We start from the raw sequence: 18,109 nt of genomic DNA on the forward strand, positions 1-18,109 counted from the left end.
TGCTGGTTCTTGGTGAGTCTTCTTCAGGAATATCTTTGTCAGAAAGGAGGTCTTCTTCATCCCCCCCGAGAGTTCTTTCGAAGTCTTCATTTCCTTCCTCAATAGCGTTATTTCCTTCCTCACTTTCGGCGCTAATGCTGTAGAAGCTAGCCGGACTTAACTCTCGAATTGTATCTTTTCTTCTTATGGTGATGTTCCGTGCTTGAGGTAAGAACACGTCTTCGTCGTCAGAAGTCAGTTGAACATCTGGTAGGTTTGTTGAATCCTCGTCAGAATCAACAGATTCTGGTTCTTTGTAGTTCAGCAAAGGCTTGTGTGAACCGCGGCGTAATTCTGTGAACAAAGGTGGTTTGACTATATCCAAGCTGAACTGGATTGGTTGGGAAGGTCGTGAGAGTACTGTAAGGGTTTGCTCGAACTATGAAATTTCGGCTTTCTCTCTATCCAACCAATCATTTCCCAAAATACCGACACCCGGGACTGGCAGATCTACTTGAGAAGCTTGACATTGAATAATGGTATTCAAGATTTTCAGTTCAATCGTGCCTATAGTTTCTACCGGGGTATTATTTATTCCTGCCACTCGGATTTTATTGTGAGGGTTTATGTAAGCATTCGGCTCAAGGGCTGAATGATTTACGATTGTGACGTCTCCCCCGGTATTAACGACGAAGCGCTGATATTTGCCCAGTAAAGTTTGACACGAAACGTCAATCTTAGGGCCGGCGCCAACCTGTGGTTGACACGAACCTCTTTTGAGGACAAATGGGATGGGTCGTGCAGGGCGACTTCTAAGCACTAGGGTCTACCAATGAAAGGAGATATTGGCCTTTTCTTGTGCTAGGAAGTCGTTACCTAAAATCGCGAGGTAACCACCCAATGGTCGAGGTATCAACTTGAAGTTTATAATTTTATCAAAAACTTCTAAGGTGACAACGCCAATTATTGGTAACTTATTTGAATTGATCCCCCCCACGTGTCCCATATCTCTTTGCAGGAAGACAGTGTCTGGTGCTAACGCTGTTACACTGATGAAGTTATAATTTGCACCAGAATCGATCAAAACATCACATTGGCCACCGAGGAGCTTGGTTGATTTTAATGTTACCACAGGTCCTTTTCCGGTAACCAACGCTATGCCATCTACTGCTTGTTCTTGCAGTAGTCTGCTGCAGTCATTGGTTAAGGCTTGCTGGGCTGGCTCACAGTCGCCTCTGGTGGGCGAGCGCCCGTCGAGTTTAAAGCCTGTTCCAGGGGGTCTTCGTCTTTAGCTACAGCTCTCCTGGGGCAACCTGGACAGTTGCAAGGAGCTTTGCTTTTAATGTGGCACTCTATTTGAATAGAAGCCAAATCTTGTAAATTTACTTGAAGAGCCGGTAATGGTTGTACCGGTGTTGGCGTAGGTTGGACTGGCGCCGGTTGGAGTGTAGAATGCTCGGTTGGTGCTGGGGCGTATTGTTGATATTGACGGTAAGGCCGTTGATAGCTTGAATTGTAATTTTGTTGATAAGTCTTACGATATAAGAAACGAGGCGGGTAGTTGAATTGACCTTGAAAAGGCACCGCTGAAAAAGCTAGTGCTTGGTCCGGTTCGTATTCAGGATCGATGAACCCCTCAGCCTCCAAGTGAGGTTGTTGGTATGGATAGCCAGGGAGGTTTTGGGAATCTCCCAACTGTCCATAGTAGTCTATGGGTCCAGGCAACACTCTGTATGCCAGAGCCCTGGGTTCTACGTAGAGTTCAGATTGAGGCTGTGTCGCCCAGCTGGGGCCTTGGACGGGTCCTCGGTTCTGACCCTGAAAATAGGATTGATACCTATTCTGCTGGGCTGGAGGATCGGGTTGGTAAGCTTGAGGTCTCTGTTTCGTTTGTTGTTGGCGCAATCGCGCATCATACTTTTTTGTTTGTTCTTTAATAGTTTCGAAAAGATCTGAGAGATTCTGATATTCTCGAGTGGACGCCAAACATTTTAGGTAGTCTGGGAGAGAGTCGAAAAACGTGTCGACCGCCAAACGCTGTGCTTGGTTCTGCACACGATCTGCTTCCGGTACGGAGGATTTCGAAGAATCGTTCCGGAGAATCGCTCTCAATCTATAAAAGAAACTTTCTACTGTTTCGAAAGTACCCTTCTGGATGGTGGTCAATTTGTGGAGGTAGATTTTCAGTGGATCTCCTGTCCGGAAATTACTTCGAAGAACATGAAGTAACTCCTGTAAGGAGTGTATTTCCATCTCTTGAAGGAATTGACGAGCCTGACCTTTCAATTTCATAAGCGCTCGAGCCACAAAAGGCCTCTGATGTTCCTCTGGGACCATGTGGAGCCATTCTCTTAGTTTGTAATCAAACTCTTCATAGTTCACTCCACCATCACCAGAGAATTCAGGAAGGGTCTCAAACAACTCCCGAGACAGTGGGTACGTCCACCTGTCCCGGTATTCTCTATCGTCAAGAGCCATAGTTGTGTTGAAAAATTGAACGCCCGGAGCCTGGGCCGGTGGCGGATTGTGATTACCGTCTTGACCATCAGCCCTTGCTCCATTTAGAATACCTTCTTGATTATGAATCCCTTCTCCATTTCCAACCCCGCCCGCTGGTCCATTTTGACCATCTCCAGGTAAAACCACTTTTTTTTTTAGTAGGGTCTAGTGTGGTCTTTTAAGAAGTAAGAGAAAACGATGTAATTGGGATTTCCGTTGTATTTGGATTTTTAATGAGATGCATACTTGTTCGGTTGCTGGCTGCCATTAATCGACCAATAGCTGAGTGCTATTAATGGACCGGGGTTATCATTTGTATTCTAGCAACTGGTTACTTATAATTAATATCACTTATACTACAATGATAACACACTTATATTAGAAATAATAACATCACAATTAACAGCAGTAAAAGAATGCAAGAGCAATATATAGTTTATTACATTAAATGTACTTGATGTTTTTTTATTATAACAAAAATTATTTTAGGAAACATTAATGTTTAACATTAATGTCTTAATGTAATTCAGTACATACTATATTACAATCAAAAATGATACTTGTCGAATAACAGAGAAGTACTCATACCAGAATCGTTCTCAAGCTTGGAATATATTACTTCTGAAGTAAGTTTCTTACCAGAGACACTATACACAAGGTGGGCGCGATCTAGTGGCGAGCACCAAACTACTCTCGCTGCTGTTGCCTTGTTCTGGTGACTATTATCTCTTAGCTCAAGCAACTTTTTGTTTTGGTTAGAGCATAAAAAATTCTTGCGTTAAATAATAGTATTTATTCCGAGAAATTTTATATTCTTCGAACAAAAAATTGCAGACTGCTACAAAAACTCATACATTTTGCTACAAAAAAATATGTAATATTAAGAAATAAAAACTTTTGTAACAAGTCAAAATTCTTCGCTTTAAGCATAAGGATATGTTAACTTGAGAAAAAAAAATTTGAATTGAAAATAAAAATTTCGAGATAATTATTTATTTAGGGCAAGAAAATTGTAATTTCCCAAATCGATTAAAAAAAATTTCTTGATTCAAATTATCCGTTTTTTTTGCGTATTCATAATTCTCAAAAACTGCTGATAATTTAAAAATATAAGTAAGATTAATATTAAAAACTGGAATTATTTTATAATATGAAAATCGTAAAACCGCTTCGATTCAAACATCTTGTCTGATTATTTAGTTAAAAAGGGTTTCTCTTCAACTTATAAGGTTATTTATTTGTACGTTATGAAAACTTATAAACATAGCTTTCAAATTTGAGTTTGTCTACACAGGAAAAACAGTTAAATTAAGAAAAAAAAAATATTCTCGATTTTAGATCATTTTTTTTATCAATGCGGAAAATCAAAATTTTCTTGCACTTATTTTTTTGCAGTAAAAAATTATCTTGAATTTATTATCTCAAGTCAACATATTCTTATGCTTAAATAGAAAAATTTTTACTTGTTTAAAGAGTTTTAGTTTGTTAATATAGGAGACATTTTTTGTAGCAAGATGTTAGTTTTTAGTAACAATAGCATTTTTTAGTTTGAAGAAAACAAATTTTCTTGGAATAACTACTATTTTTTTAACGTGAGAATTTTCTTTAACCATAAAAAAAGAAAAAAAAAAAAAACAAGTTGTTTAAGCTAAAAAAAAAAATTTATTGGCCCTGATTAAACAAAACGATTTGTGACGATTAAAACTGTTTTAATCGTTTTAAATCGTCATAAATCGTCAATTGATGATTAAAAGCGATTAAATTTTTCGAATAAAGATTAAAGACGATTCATAACGATTTGAAATTTTAATCGTCATTAATCGTTTTTAATCGTAAAATAATAAATTGTCTTTTGATGATTTGGGACGATTAAATCTGAAAATTCATGACGATTATGACGTTTAACGACGATTAATGATGATTTAATTTTAATCGTTTTCAATCGTCACAAATCGTTTTGGTTAATCAGAGGGGAGAAAATATATATATTATCTTGATTGATTTTTACTTTAATAAATAATCTCGAATTGATTGACAACAAAAAATTTTTGAACGCCCTTTTGGTATAAATTTTTTTTTTTTCCACTTTTTTAATCGATCTTCACATTTTTAACGATTTGAAACTGATAAGCAAAAAAAAAAAGGTTTGGTACGCTTCTTTGGCTCAGCAGAACCAATAACGCGTATATTTTGCAATACGCACTTTTGGCATTAGGAACGCAATTTATAGCAAGGGAAACTAAATGTTAATGGTATTTATAACTATATTTATAACTATATCCTCTGTTGAATTTTTTTTTTACATTTGATAATTAGTCAGCAGAAATATTCTATAGTTATTAAATTAACTAGAAATCGATTGCTTAGAGAACTATTATGAAATTGTACGGTTGATACTTTTGTCAGTAGTAAAAGGAACTAAATAAATGATATTATATGAGACGACAACTAAACTCTTAGTCGAGTTAACTATTAAGATTATTTCTACCAATTATCACACAGTCACTAAGCTAACATAGTTACTGTAACTAGTTCATGTTAATCGAGTTAATGATAAAAGTTATATTGTGTTCACTACTAAGCCTTGTTTTAAAAAAATTGCAGTTTTGTAGTGACCATAATAAGGCAAAAATGTTTTCTTAAGTTTAGTCAATGGAACTATTTTCTCGTGCTGATTCATACTAGTGCATAGTTTCAGTAACAATAAAAATTGGTTAAGGAGACTATATTTTTATATCTGACGCTGCATAGTTCAGGTTACTAAGCACTTTTCTCTCAGTGTATTCTGCTAAGAAGTTAATCGATACGCGTGACTCTATTTTCCTAATCAACGAATCAAAATAAATAAAATTAAAAATGTAACCCTCCTTTTGAATAATGGATCTTCAATGGGAATGGGAACAGGAACTCCTTCCTCTCCTACTTGAAGGACTAGAAATGCACTCCTTCTCTCCTTCCCCAATGAAATCGGAAATATTATTTGCACATAATAAAGAAAACAAAACACGTATCTCTAAAATTTTATTAAATTTCATACTTAAACATATTCCATCGTTACATCTAATTATTTATTAGTTGTTAGTTTATATGCTTTCAGTGAGATCAATTTAATACTTTCAGATCTTAAATGCTCAATGTTCTACCGTTCGATCCATTCAGTTCATATGCCGATATGTTCTCTCGAACTAACACATCAATGAATGCTGAATAGTACACGTTGCAACGAATTCCAATTAATTTCTTTCCAATTGATTAATTTCTTTCAATTTTCCATAAAAGTAAGTTCCTCGGAAACTCTCCAGGGTATCCATCTATTTCTCAGAAGTCGTAGCTATCAACAAACGAGAAATGCTGACGCAGTCAACTCCGGATGGATCCCATAGCTCTAGTCAGGATACTGTTGACCAATGATGTTTTAAGAATCAGACCTTTAACTCGAGTTGAGCTCACTCAAACCAAAAAAAACATCCAGTATCTCATCAAAGGCCCAGTAATCCCGGGAATCCCCTGCAACGACCAGTCGTTCAAGGCCCTCAGTCAGACTTCCCTACAATTGATAATTGAACTTAAGGGGGTATTCTGGTAATTAAAAACTACTTTTTTTTAATTGGTTGACATGATATCTCAAGTTCTACGTAACCAATTCCTTTGAAATTCGGTGAAAATCTTTTTATATAGCTTTCTATCGCACCAACCTTGGATTTTGAAAAATTTTGATTTCAAGTATTTTTAAGAAATTCGAGAAGGTCGAAAAACGAGGTAAAAATTTTTTTTTTTTTTAGGAGACGCCATTTTGTGAAAAAAATTTTTTTTTTCTTGGCAAAGCTCCATGCGATAGCAACATCTTTACTAATGAAAATTGTTTTAAATTTGTTTGTTTTAGATCACTACAAAGGTTGGAATCATATCAACCAGGGAGCACCGTTTTTTTTGTAGCCCGCACCGCACCGGCCTGTAATTCAAGGATTTTTTTATTTTTATTTACTTTTTATTTTCTTTTACATTCCTTGAACATCAATAAAAATCATATAAAAAAATGCATACTAAAAATGTTCTTCATTTTCTTTTATCCTACTTTGAGAAATACCAAAAATTTAGGCTTCTAGACCCGAATACCCCCTTAAAACATTCCCAGTTCTAATAGAGTCCCGGGAATCCCCAAACAGCGTTACCACCGAGATCGTTCAGAGCCCCAGTCAGACTTCTTTCAGTATCTCGGGAATTCTCCAACGACGTCTACAGTGTGGCCATTTAGGTTCCACTGCCAAACTTCTCTTATGGACTATACCAGTCTATAATAAGTCGTCCAGACAAATCTTTCAATTCTATAAGTTTGAAAGAGATATCCTAGTCTTACTAATTCACTACAGAATCCCGGAAATCCTTTACATTGTCTACATTGAGATCGTTCAGGGCTCCAGCCGGACTTATCTTTTATTTTCTTTTATTGATCATAGTATGTTGCAAGTCGATTTTCATGTACGATTTTGTATTTTCCACCTGGTATTTTCCTAATTCTGTAGACTACGTTATTTAATTTATTTTCAATTTCATAAGAACCCTCCCAATCGCATTGAAGTAAACAAAATTATTAATTATTTCTATTAATATTGACATTTTTTTTTTTTTTTAAATTTAAATCATGAAATAAATACTTAAGGGATTACACAGCCCTGACAGGACAATAAAAAAATATTTTCAATTTGACTTTCTATACAAAATTTTTTTTTTTTATCTATCGTTCTTCAACACAAAGTCATTAAATATACCCGGTTTATTAATCACGTTAATCGATTACAAAACAAAAGAGCAGTTGGATATCACGATATTTTTAGTTAATTTATGCTTGATAAAATGACGTTTCTTTTACATTTTATTTTACTTGACTACTATTGTTATTAAATAATGATACATTAACAATTTATCCTTTCTGAATTTTTAAGTTGTTCATAAGTTTAACTCCAACTCTTCAAATGATGCTAAAAAAAATATTCTTTCGGCTTCACTGCTTTTTTTTTTTTTTTTTTTTTTAAATAATAACATTATTCGGCGTTTATTTTGATCGATATTATTTTATATTTTTATCACGCAATTATACGTAATTTTTATACGTAATTACGTATACTCGTACTTTAACACCAATTAATAGAAATATTTTCATAATACTAATTTATTAATCGCAAACTTTTTTATTTTTTTTTTTTTTTTAAATATATGTAGTATATCAGACGAGTAAATTCAAATACGCACTTTGACACCAATTAAGAAAAATATTTTTTTAGCTGAATGAGTCAAAAAATGTGTCGGATAATGTGTGCCTGAATGAGTGTGAAAATGTTTGGCTGAATGTGTGGGATAATAGGTGGGTAAGTGTGTGGCTGAGAGTGTGGGATAATATGTAGGATGTGTGGGAAATAATGTAGGATAATGGGTGGGATATTGTGTGGCTGAATGTCTGGTCCTGTGTATTGCCGAATCTGTAGCATATAGTGTGTGGAGAAATGGTTTAGAGAACATGTGGCTTAATAAGCGAGTCTATGCGTGCGTGAGCATTTGGGAAAATGTATGGGGTAATGCCTGGCTAAGCGTGTTATTTTATGTGTAGTTGAGTTGCGGGGTAGATATAAAGTTTTGTGTACGCCTAAAAGTCTGGTCGTATACCTAGCTAAAAGTCTAGTAAGAATATATATTAGAAATAAATTATAGACTAAAAAAAAAGTGATGATGCGCTCTGAGGTTAACGTTTATCTCTTCTCTATTTGATATTTTTTATTTTAATATTCGAGTTTAATTTCTGGTTCTACACTGACAATTAATCAACATTTTTAAACTTTTAATGTACGAATTTAGTTATTTTTTTAGTCGAACGATTTACGCTACTCAAATTTTTTAAAATTTAAATATTGTCTGTCGCATTTGTTTCTCTTTATATTTTTAAGACGAGCAAAAGTTTCGGCATGACTAATCATATTATTTATCGAAAAATTTTTTCAATGTTGAAGGTCAGAAAGCTCTGTGAAATGTGCTTTTAAACTCAAAAATCGGTCCATTATTTTGACAGATATTGCAGATATAAGTAAAAAAAAAAACAACGATTCACTTAATTTATTTTTTTTTGTCATTGTTTAATACTTTATTTTTCTCAGTGGAATATGCGATATTACTATTATTGAGCTTGAAGATCTCAAAAGTTTATGGTCAACAATGCTTTCGAGCTCCTTGAGCTTGTAAACAGTGGAAACTTTCAAGGCTGGCCCGCAGGGCTAAGACGGTTTATAGATTTTTTAACTTCCCGCTTAGAAAATCGATGATTTTCAAAAATTTCGGAAAGTTATTGTTTTCACCCCGATTTTCGAAAATCTAGTTTCAATCAGATGTCGACGTTTTGAGGTCCTAGAAAGCTATTGTGACTATTTTCAGAATGATGTCCGAGTGTCTGTATGTATGCATGTATGTGTGTGTGTTTGTGTGTGTGTGTATGTGTATGTATGTGTGTGACTGGTCTATAACTTTTTAACTAATGGATCGATTTGGATGTTTAAGGCGGCAATCGAAAGAGCTTGTAAGCCATCAACTTTCCTAAAAATTTCAGATCATTTGATTAAGTAGACTCGAAAATATTAGCGAATTACGTAAAAAAAAGTTTTTTATTTAGTTTTTTATTGATTTCTCAGAAACGAATTGAAAGATCGACTTCAAAATCTAATTAGCTTCAGAGCTTTATAACACGCGTTGAATGCCGCCTAAACCATCTCAATCAGTTAATTTGTTCGAGAGATATCGTTAGAGAAAGAAATGATAAAAAACGGTTTTTTGCAAATATCTTCAAGATGGCTGAATCGATCGCTTTCAAATTCTAATCAGCTCTAGATTTCGATAAAACGCGCCTATTGCCACCTCAAACATCAAAATCGGTTATTTTGTTTAAAAGAAATCAGCGTTGAAAAGTTAAAAAAATAACATTCTATGTTATTTTTCCAGATATATCAAAATGTACTGCACTAAAATATGTCTAAAATCTTACAAACTTTTTATCTTTATGGTCTCTTTTAATCATCGTATAATGCCATTGAACTTGTTCTTTAGTTCTATCCCTATTATCAACGAAAAAATCGAAAAAACACAGTTTTTAATAATTTTCTCGGATATTTTATATATTATTGTTCTGACCTAAGCCAAAACTCATTTAAATCTTGATTTCGATCACTGACATTGATTTCTGCCTCAATACATTTAGTTTATTGAACATAATTGGAATTTAATATTTAAAAACCGCTTGATCATTAATGATTTTCGATTCTTAAACTTTTAAACTTTAGGATTAAGCGTAACTTGTTAGAGTTTGAAAAGTTCATAAAAAAACAATCGCATACAATAAGATCTTCGAGCTCAAAGAGCTCGAAAATATAGTCACATTAATATTTTCGAGCTCCCGGAGCTCGAAAAGAGCGGGAAGTTTTAGAGCTGGCCCGCAGGGTCAATTGACACCCGGATTTTTCGATTGTTTATTACTTGAATTTTTGCAATGGAATGTGCGATATAACTATATTATGGAGCTTGAAGATCTCAAAAATGTATTGACATTATTATTTTCAAGCTCCTTCAGCTCGAATACAGCCGGAAGTTGCAAGGCATTTTTCAGAATTATTCGATTGCTCTGAGACATTTTTGATAGTCAGGATAATCATTCCAAGAATCAAGATTACTATAAATAAATCTACATGACAATTTAAAGACATTGAGCACAAATTTGTCTTATTATATTTATTATTATACTTGACTTCGTAGCGTTAATACCTCAAGGACTTCATTTTTTTTTTGTCACAAAGTATTATTGCGTTCAATTCGTGATTATACTGATAGGCGAGCACATAAAAATCCAACTCAATGATGAATAACAATACGAGTGTGAGTAGTTAGCCATCGGCTGCTAGGCGGGGCAAAGTGACGCCGAGCGTTATTGGTTAGAAGAACGTGAAGACAGCTTATCAACCAGAAAAAAATCATTGTAATAGATATCACTCCATAAGTGCAGTTATATATGGCGTTGAAGGCAAGATGGGAGAACGACTACCCACAGATATTTCATGTTTTTAGTCTTTTTTCATTAATATCCGCCACATCAATCAATTTCTAGTCATTTGTTGCAAATAGAAAGTCGCGAATTCAGGTGGGTTTTATCGCAAATTATCATTTTCCACGTAACTCTTACGTCGGAAATATGGGATGCGGAAAATTTTAGGCGTATTTCGTAGAGTCGAGGTTTCGTGACATCGAATACTCAGGTGAAGGCCGGGTTGCGCCTTCTTTGGGCTTTACTGAACCTCAGGATGCTTTTTAAATAGCTTCTTTCTGTAAAAAGATGTGTGGATACCCATCTTTACATCGAACTGTTGGAACGGAATAGTTATTAGGTCATAAATTAATTAGAGATTTGTCACTTCATAATAATTAATTAGTGACATTGATGTGATTTTGAGCCTACGTAATAAAAATCATATTAGTATTTTTTTATTTCTATTATTATTTAAAGAGAAAGGATTTCGAGTCTCTCTAAAAATAAATTTCTCATTATACTGTAGCAACATAATCCCTGACCGAATCCTAGTCGTTGCATTTACGGCTTACCATCAGCAATCAGATAACGAAAACTGATAAATTTGTATTATTTGACCTTATAACAATCTGAAACTATATTGTAAAATCATGAGTACTTTAAGCTTTTAAAAAGCAGACTGCTTTCGAGCAGAGACAACCGCTTTCAGATTTAACGCTCAGTATAGAATTCAAGACCTTACAAGTAACTGCAGCATAAGAAATATATAAAGTTCTAATAATGAAAATCTTTCAATGGTGCATAAAACTTACCGTCGTTTCAGGAAATTAACATTAGAAGTAAGTGATTGCCGAAAACTGGAGAAAGAAATGTTGGCAGATGATGAAGTAGTTCCACAATACTTTCCACACACACTTCGTCTTGTAATCGTGCTTATTTTGAGATTTTGTGTTGGTATTAATCAAAATGTTTTTTAACCATCAATTTTCCCAAAACTTAATTACGGATTCAACTATATTTCGTTTTAAATGACGTAATCTAACTACCCTCGTTTGATTACGTAATTACTTTGAATTGAAATTATTATTTTCACTTGATACGGCTTACACAAGATCACTTTAATTCTGGCAATCGAATTCGGACTATGAGTCAAAAAACTTGGAAAACAATAATTTTGACGTTCCGAAATGGTGTCTGAAAAAAATTGAAAAACAGAATATATTACTATAAAAAAAAACAATTGTTTTTAGCAGTGATTCTGCCTTAATAAATTACATTTACGCATATTCATGAGCATAATTTGTAACGAAAATATTTCTCTACTATTACCAAATAAGTTGCATTTAAATACTGAGAACAGCTGTAAAACACTTTATCTATTAATTCACTTCAAGAAATATGAATCACGAGGGAAGAACACACGAGTACTCACAGATAAAAACCGCAAGAGAATTTGTTTCTGCAATCACCATTGGATTAGTGACAACACTAATAAGTGTCAGCATGATAAAGTAACATACTTAAACCTACTTTTAGCTTAACGAATGATTAAACCCAAGTTAAAAATTGTCTTAATAGGATTAATTTCAAACATGATGTCAGCTGAATGTTAGCATAGCATCTAATATTTGTTTTAGAACCTTAGTAAAAGGTTGCTTAATTTCACACAGTGTTTTCACTGCATTATAACTATATTTCCACGATAATTCAACGGTGGTTCGATTGTTTTTCGAAAATAGTTTCACTGTGATTTTATGGTAGTCTTAAAGTGATTCTATAGTATTTTCATAATGAGACAAAAAAAAATTTGCACAGTGATCTTACAATAGCTTGAAAGTATATTTACAGTGTTATTACGACCATAGAAAAGTAATTTAAAAAAAAAAAAAATTATTCATTGGAATGAGATATTCACATATTCTAAAAGATTAAAGAAAGTTCCCAGAAAAAATAATTGGCACTGATCGATAAGAAATCCCGATGTCAACTGAGCTCGAATCTGGTTTTTTATAATTCGAAGTTGAAGACGATAACCCTGCTCCAAATCAAAACATTAGAATTTCTCTTTAGTTGAAATATTATAAATAATTTAGTTGAAATCAAATTCAATATCACGTTATTTTGAATTTTTCGTTTATAGTTACCGAATCCATGGTTTTAAATAGAAATAAAAAAAAATTCAATAAATAACGTCAAGATTAAGGAATTAATGTTCTTCTGATAATAAGAATACCTCGAATTCTGGTGGCTGCTGGTTAAAATCGCGAAAATAAAAAGCGATTTGTCTCAGTATATATGACTTCATCAGGACATACAAGACCATATATGCTCATATATGGTTTATAAATGACCATGTATAGGTATGTGTAGACATCCTGCATTAAAATACCATGCATGATAAGTATACATGGAAAAATATTGTAACAGGGAACTTTGAATTTTCCGCGCTTAATTGCCGTGATTTTCTATCATGTGCGCAGTCGATATAATCTATTACTGCCCCAGGGTTATCCGGGGTAGAGTGCGACTGTCGTCCCGCGCGGAAATCGTAGGGGCTTGTCTGTCAGTCCCACTTAGTGATAAGTAGGGGTAGCTAAGTTTCCGGAAGTTGCCGAATTCGGTCGAGTGGGTGTACAATTATAAGTGAAGAGACAACCCAGGCTGAGACACACAACCGGACAAGACGCCGAACAACCAAGACGCTCTTCATCAGTCAGGTAATTAATTAATTTTAGACTTGGATTCTTTTGCGGAACCAAGCGATAATTGTATTAACTATTATTGATACCAGGCCGTTAGCCGGTACCTTTGATATCACAATATTAATTATTTGGAAACGCAGGTGAAGAAGCCAACACCAAATAAAAGTAAGACGAGAGACAACAGGAGGAAAGACACGAGACAAAGCAGGAGAACGCGACGAACGAGACGGAAAAAGGATCTGACGAGAAACGGTGAAACAAAGAGAACCGCATCAGGATAAAGAAATCAGGTATTAATTAAATTAATTATTTTAGGCCGAAGCCAAAATATTAATTTAATTTACAAATACTTAGTCGTTCGTCGAGGTGTCCGCGTCTAGGCCCATATTTAATTAATTAGTCGTAAAATTAATTTAGTAATAAAAATTAAGCCAGACGGTTGTCTAACCGGGTCCAGGCCCAATTGCCGGGTCCAGGGCGTTGTCTTAAAATTCCAGGCCGTCGCCGGAGTTATATGCGTCGTAGAAATTTCTAGGCCGATGAGCCAGAATTTTCCATAGTTAGTCCGCGTTGTTACAAATTCAATTATTAATTAAAATAATTAATTTAACCAATCAAAATATTAATTAAACTAATTAATCGGACCAAATTAATAATTTAAGTAAATTAAAAATAAATAAAATTAGTTAATAAAATTATTATAAAATATACTCGGCATAAGGAAAAATCTATAAGTAAAAGTCGGGAAAGTTGAGTGTTGAGTCAGGATTAGAAATGAAACTTTACTAACTAAAACTTAAAATGTTAATTCTCGTGAAATTGAATCAGTATTATATGAAAGAAATAATGATGGTTATTGGAAAGGAATTAATTGAAATTAATTAATTAATAATCATAATTCTTCTCAAAAATTAATTAATTTATTTATTAAGTGTGTGGCGGGAAAAGCCATCTTAAATTCAGTGTGTGTGAAGAAAGGTCCAGGGGACTTGAGTGCAGTATGTGTGTTGGAAATAAATTTTAAACGTGTAAATAGTTAACAAATAATTCGGGAGGTAACCGATTTTAATCATAAGTCCAAAGGTAGTTGGCAATGTTTTAATCGAGTGTGTGAGAGTGTGATGCCAAGGTAGTGGCTATGTAGATTAAGTAAATTAAGTCGCCAAAGGTAATTGGTAGGATTTTATTAGGTCAATTGTTCTAAGGTAAATGGTCAAAGGTTATAAGGTCAAAAGGTCAATAGTTATAAGGTCTAAATGTTATAAGGTATTAGGTCTGATAGTTATAAAGTATAAGGTATAAGGTCAAAAGTTATAAAATTATAAGGTTTTAATTGGAAGGTTGTGAATTAAATAAAAGTGAATATTATTGTAATAATTAATCTAAGTTATTTATAAAATTATCCTTCCCCTTCCTTCTCTTACAATTAAATTTTACACCGACCCTGAGCATTAAGAACCGGTTCTGGAAGACCGTTTAATCCTTCCAGTGGCGCCCTTAAAAGGAAATTAAGGACGACCAGAGTAGCAGCATAGCCCTGTTATAATATAATAAATATGGGACCATATAACTGGCCAAAAATGATATATGTTTTCTTATATCTATACCTATATGGAAGCCCTATACTACATATATAACTCATCAAATATAAGGGAAGGGGGAGCAAAAAGGGGTAGGGTAGACCAAACGGGGTACCCCCAAAATTTTATAAAAAAAAATTTTTTTGTTTTTCGTCTAATTACTATAAATCCGATATGTTTGCGCATTTTTAACCCTACGCATGATACACGAGGAAAAAATGGACCAGCCGAAAATTTTGAAAAAATGATTCTTTCAAATTTTTATCGTCAAATTTATGAAGTACAGATACCAGGAGTCCGAACGTAATGTTAAAAGAATGGTATCAATTTAGGGGATCGGATTTTTGCCGGTAGAGCGCACTATTTTTCAAAAAGTACCCGTTTAAATTTACGCAGGAATTATTGTTGCTACTGGTCAGCTCTAAAAAAAATATTTTGAGAAACGCGGAATTAAATGTAAGTTTTAGAAAATTTCTGGAAACTTTTTAAGTGTTTCCAATCCAATAATATCGACAAGTTTAAAAGATAATCTGCGAAGTTAAAAACACTCAATAATAATGAGTAATAATACCAAAATTACTAGGCACCAAACCATTTTGTTTCTTAAAAAAAGTAGATTAATGTTATCAAAAATTTGAAAGAGTTAAATTTATAGTTTATTTTTAATATTGTATGTAAAAGTATTAAAAATTGTCTCCATGAAAATTTACTAGCAAAAATATTTTTAAAACTCGTCAAATGCCTATTTATTTCAGTATTACGATAAACATACTTGATGAAAAAAAAAAAAATTATTATTTAAATTAGAATGATTAATTTGTTTTACTTACAGTTAATTTAATTTATTTTTATACTCACGAGCCAGGTTAACCAGTGCGTAATTCAAGCGTAATGATAATAATATCGGTACGCAAATATAATAATACGTGTACACAAATAATGTAAAAAATTCTATACCGTTCGGACACCGGGTATCTATACTTCGTGATCAAATTAAAAAAAAATTTAATATATTTCCGCATTTTTAGCCGTACCCATAACACCTAGGGCAAAGTGGACCAGTCGAAAATTCTAAAAAAATGACTCTCATATTTTTATAGTCAAATTGAAAAAATATGTGGTGACTACGTCACTACTTATATTATTGATTTTCATAATTTCGGATAAGTCTGTCAATCATCGATCGTCATCGATCGCTGAATATTTTCTCCCACGCGGATACGATATTCGATAGCAACAGTACGCGCGTATAATTTGAGACACACACGGCAACTCGCTAACACGCATCTAATGCGGCCAGCATTTTTTTGTATCATATAATTAATTAAATAAATCTAGTTATTTATTATTTTGTTAACACTAATAATTGGAGTCAGATAATTTATTTATCGAAGTGATTAAGTTCCAAGAACCTCATCCCATTCATTAAATTGGTGACAGCCCGACATGATTTTGAAGAGAACGCCATTTCGTACACACGTTCCACGTGGCAAATAGCACGTTGAGTGTAAAACATCGCGTCTCCACTGATTGCTGATCATGACATATCAATTCCGCGAGTTCTATACAACAGTGAAGTGCGTGAATTATGTGTTGTTTAAGCCTTTTGCCACGGCTGGTGCGTTGCAGGGCATTCTGGACATATGCCGCACTGGTTTATAATTTAAGGGATACCATCAGGGTTTAAATTAAATTGTGATAAAAGTGATCAGTGAATTCCTCTGTAAAATACAGTCTATAAAATTATCGTTCGCGTTCAATTTTTTCCCAGTGATAATTTTTATGCGACTTGAAGCCTCTCGAATATTCCTAAAGGGTGAGTTAGCTTTGATGGACAATAATCCGCTTACTGTGGTATTAAAATGATGTGTTAGTTTTATTGTGTTAGTGTTTCTCACACATTTACTATGACAGATTCAAAGGCAGGCGATGAGTTTGTAGATGCTAAACCCATGATTCTCAACTCTCTCAAGGCACCTCACTTCAGCCCGAAGCGAATGAGTTTATGGTTCACGCAGCTCGAAGCTCAGTTTGCGATCCACGGCGTAGCAACTGAGAAAGAAAAATTAAACCACGCGGTTTCTCTTATCGACACTGAGTATGTATGTTAGGTCGAGACCCTCATCATCAACCCACCAACTACGACGCCATACGCTGAGTTGATAGCTACACTCATCGTATGTTTATCATAGTCTGAAGAAGCCAAACCACGTCAGCTTCTAGATGGCGAAGCGATCGATAACTGATCTCCTTCGCAGTTTCTTCGCCATCCTAAATCGCTCACGCCAACCATTGATGACGCTGTTCTGAAAGCAAGATGGCTGGCAAACTTGCCTAAGAAGACACAAGAGCTTCTAGCTATCTCTCCAACCACGGCTACCATTGATGAGTTAGCTAAAACAGTTTACAAGCTACACGAGATGTTTCCAGTTACTCACACCGCTGCCGTAGCTTCATCATCATTTTCGCAGGAGACGATGGCGCTGCAGAGACGTCAGCTAACTTTCTCGTCAGGTAGCAGCACTGACAACAGCGTTCAACCAGAACCACGGCAGATCACCCAAACGAGGACTAAATAATCGCTTTCGAAGCAAATCAAAGCCTTGCAAGCTTGACAAAACAGGTATCTGTTACTACCACACCAAGTTTGATAAAACCACGTACAAATGTACGCCAGGCTGCAAGTTCTCAAGAAACGTAAACGAGAATCACTAGCGGCGGAAAGCGACTCTCTCGCATCTTCAAACCACTTTTTCGTCGTCGATCTAACCACGAATACTCAATATCTCGTGGATTCTGGTTCAGATCTCTCTGTTTATTCAGACGGGTGGATGAAATGCAAGCCTACGCAAGTAGGATACCAACTTCACACAGCAAACGGCTCGCTAATTGAAACATACGGGTGCATCACCCAGTCACTAAACTTCGATTTACGTCGAGAATTTAAGTGGGGATTCATCATCGCTGACGTCACGAAACCAATTATTGGTGCCAATTTTCTAAGTCATTTTGACTTGTTAATCAACCTCAAACACAAACAATTACGTGACGGCTCCACTGGTCTCCAAACACGCGTACATTCAATACGCTCGAATGCAAAGTGCATCAAATTAATTGAAGGTGATACAATTTACCATAAGCTGTTATCAAACTACCCGGCTATAACGCGACCTGAAAGAATAACTTCAGCCGAGAAGCATTTGACAGTGCATCATATTAAGACGACATCAGGACCTCCAGTTTCGTGCGAAGCACGACATCTTGCACCCAATAAATTGAAAATTGCACAAGAA

At 34.6% G+C, this 18,109-nt stretch overlaps 1 protein-coding gene across 1 annotated transcript in view; it reads right to left on the reverse strand.

Annotated features, from left to right (window-relative positions):
- The window catches only part of LOC103578002 (synapsin), a 426,902-nt gene that overhangs the window by 336,567 nt on the left and 72,226 nt on the right, over positions 1 to 18,109 (reverse strand). Inside the window, exon 2 of the mRNA XM_014442888.1 lies at positions 11,347 to 11,728. The gene's annotated coding sequence lies outside the window, so the exon portion shown is untranslated. The remainder of the gene's footprint in view (positions 1 to 11,346; positions 11,729 to 18,109) is intronic.

The sequence above is a fragment of the Microplitis demolitor genome, chromosome 5 (assembly GCF_026212275.2).
Source record: "Microplitis demolitor isolate Queensland-Clemson2020A chromosome 5, iyMicDemo2.1a, whole genome shotgun sequence".
Lineage (NCBI taxonomy): Eukaryota > Metazoa > Arthropoda > Insecta > Hymenoptera > Braconidae > Microplitis > Microplitis demolitor.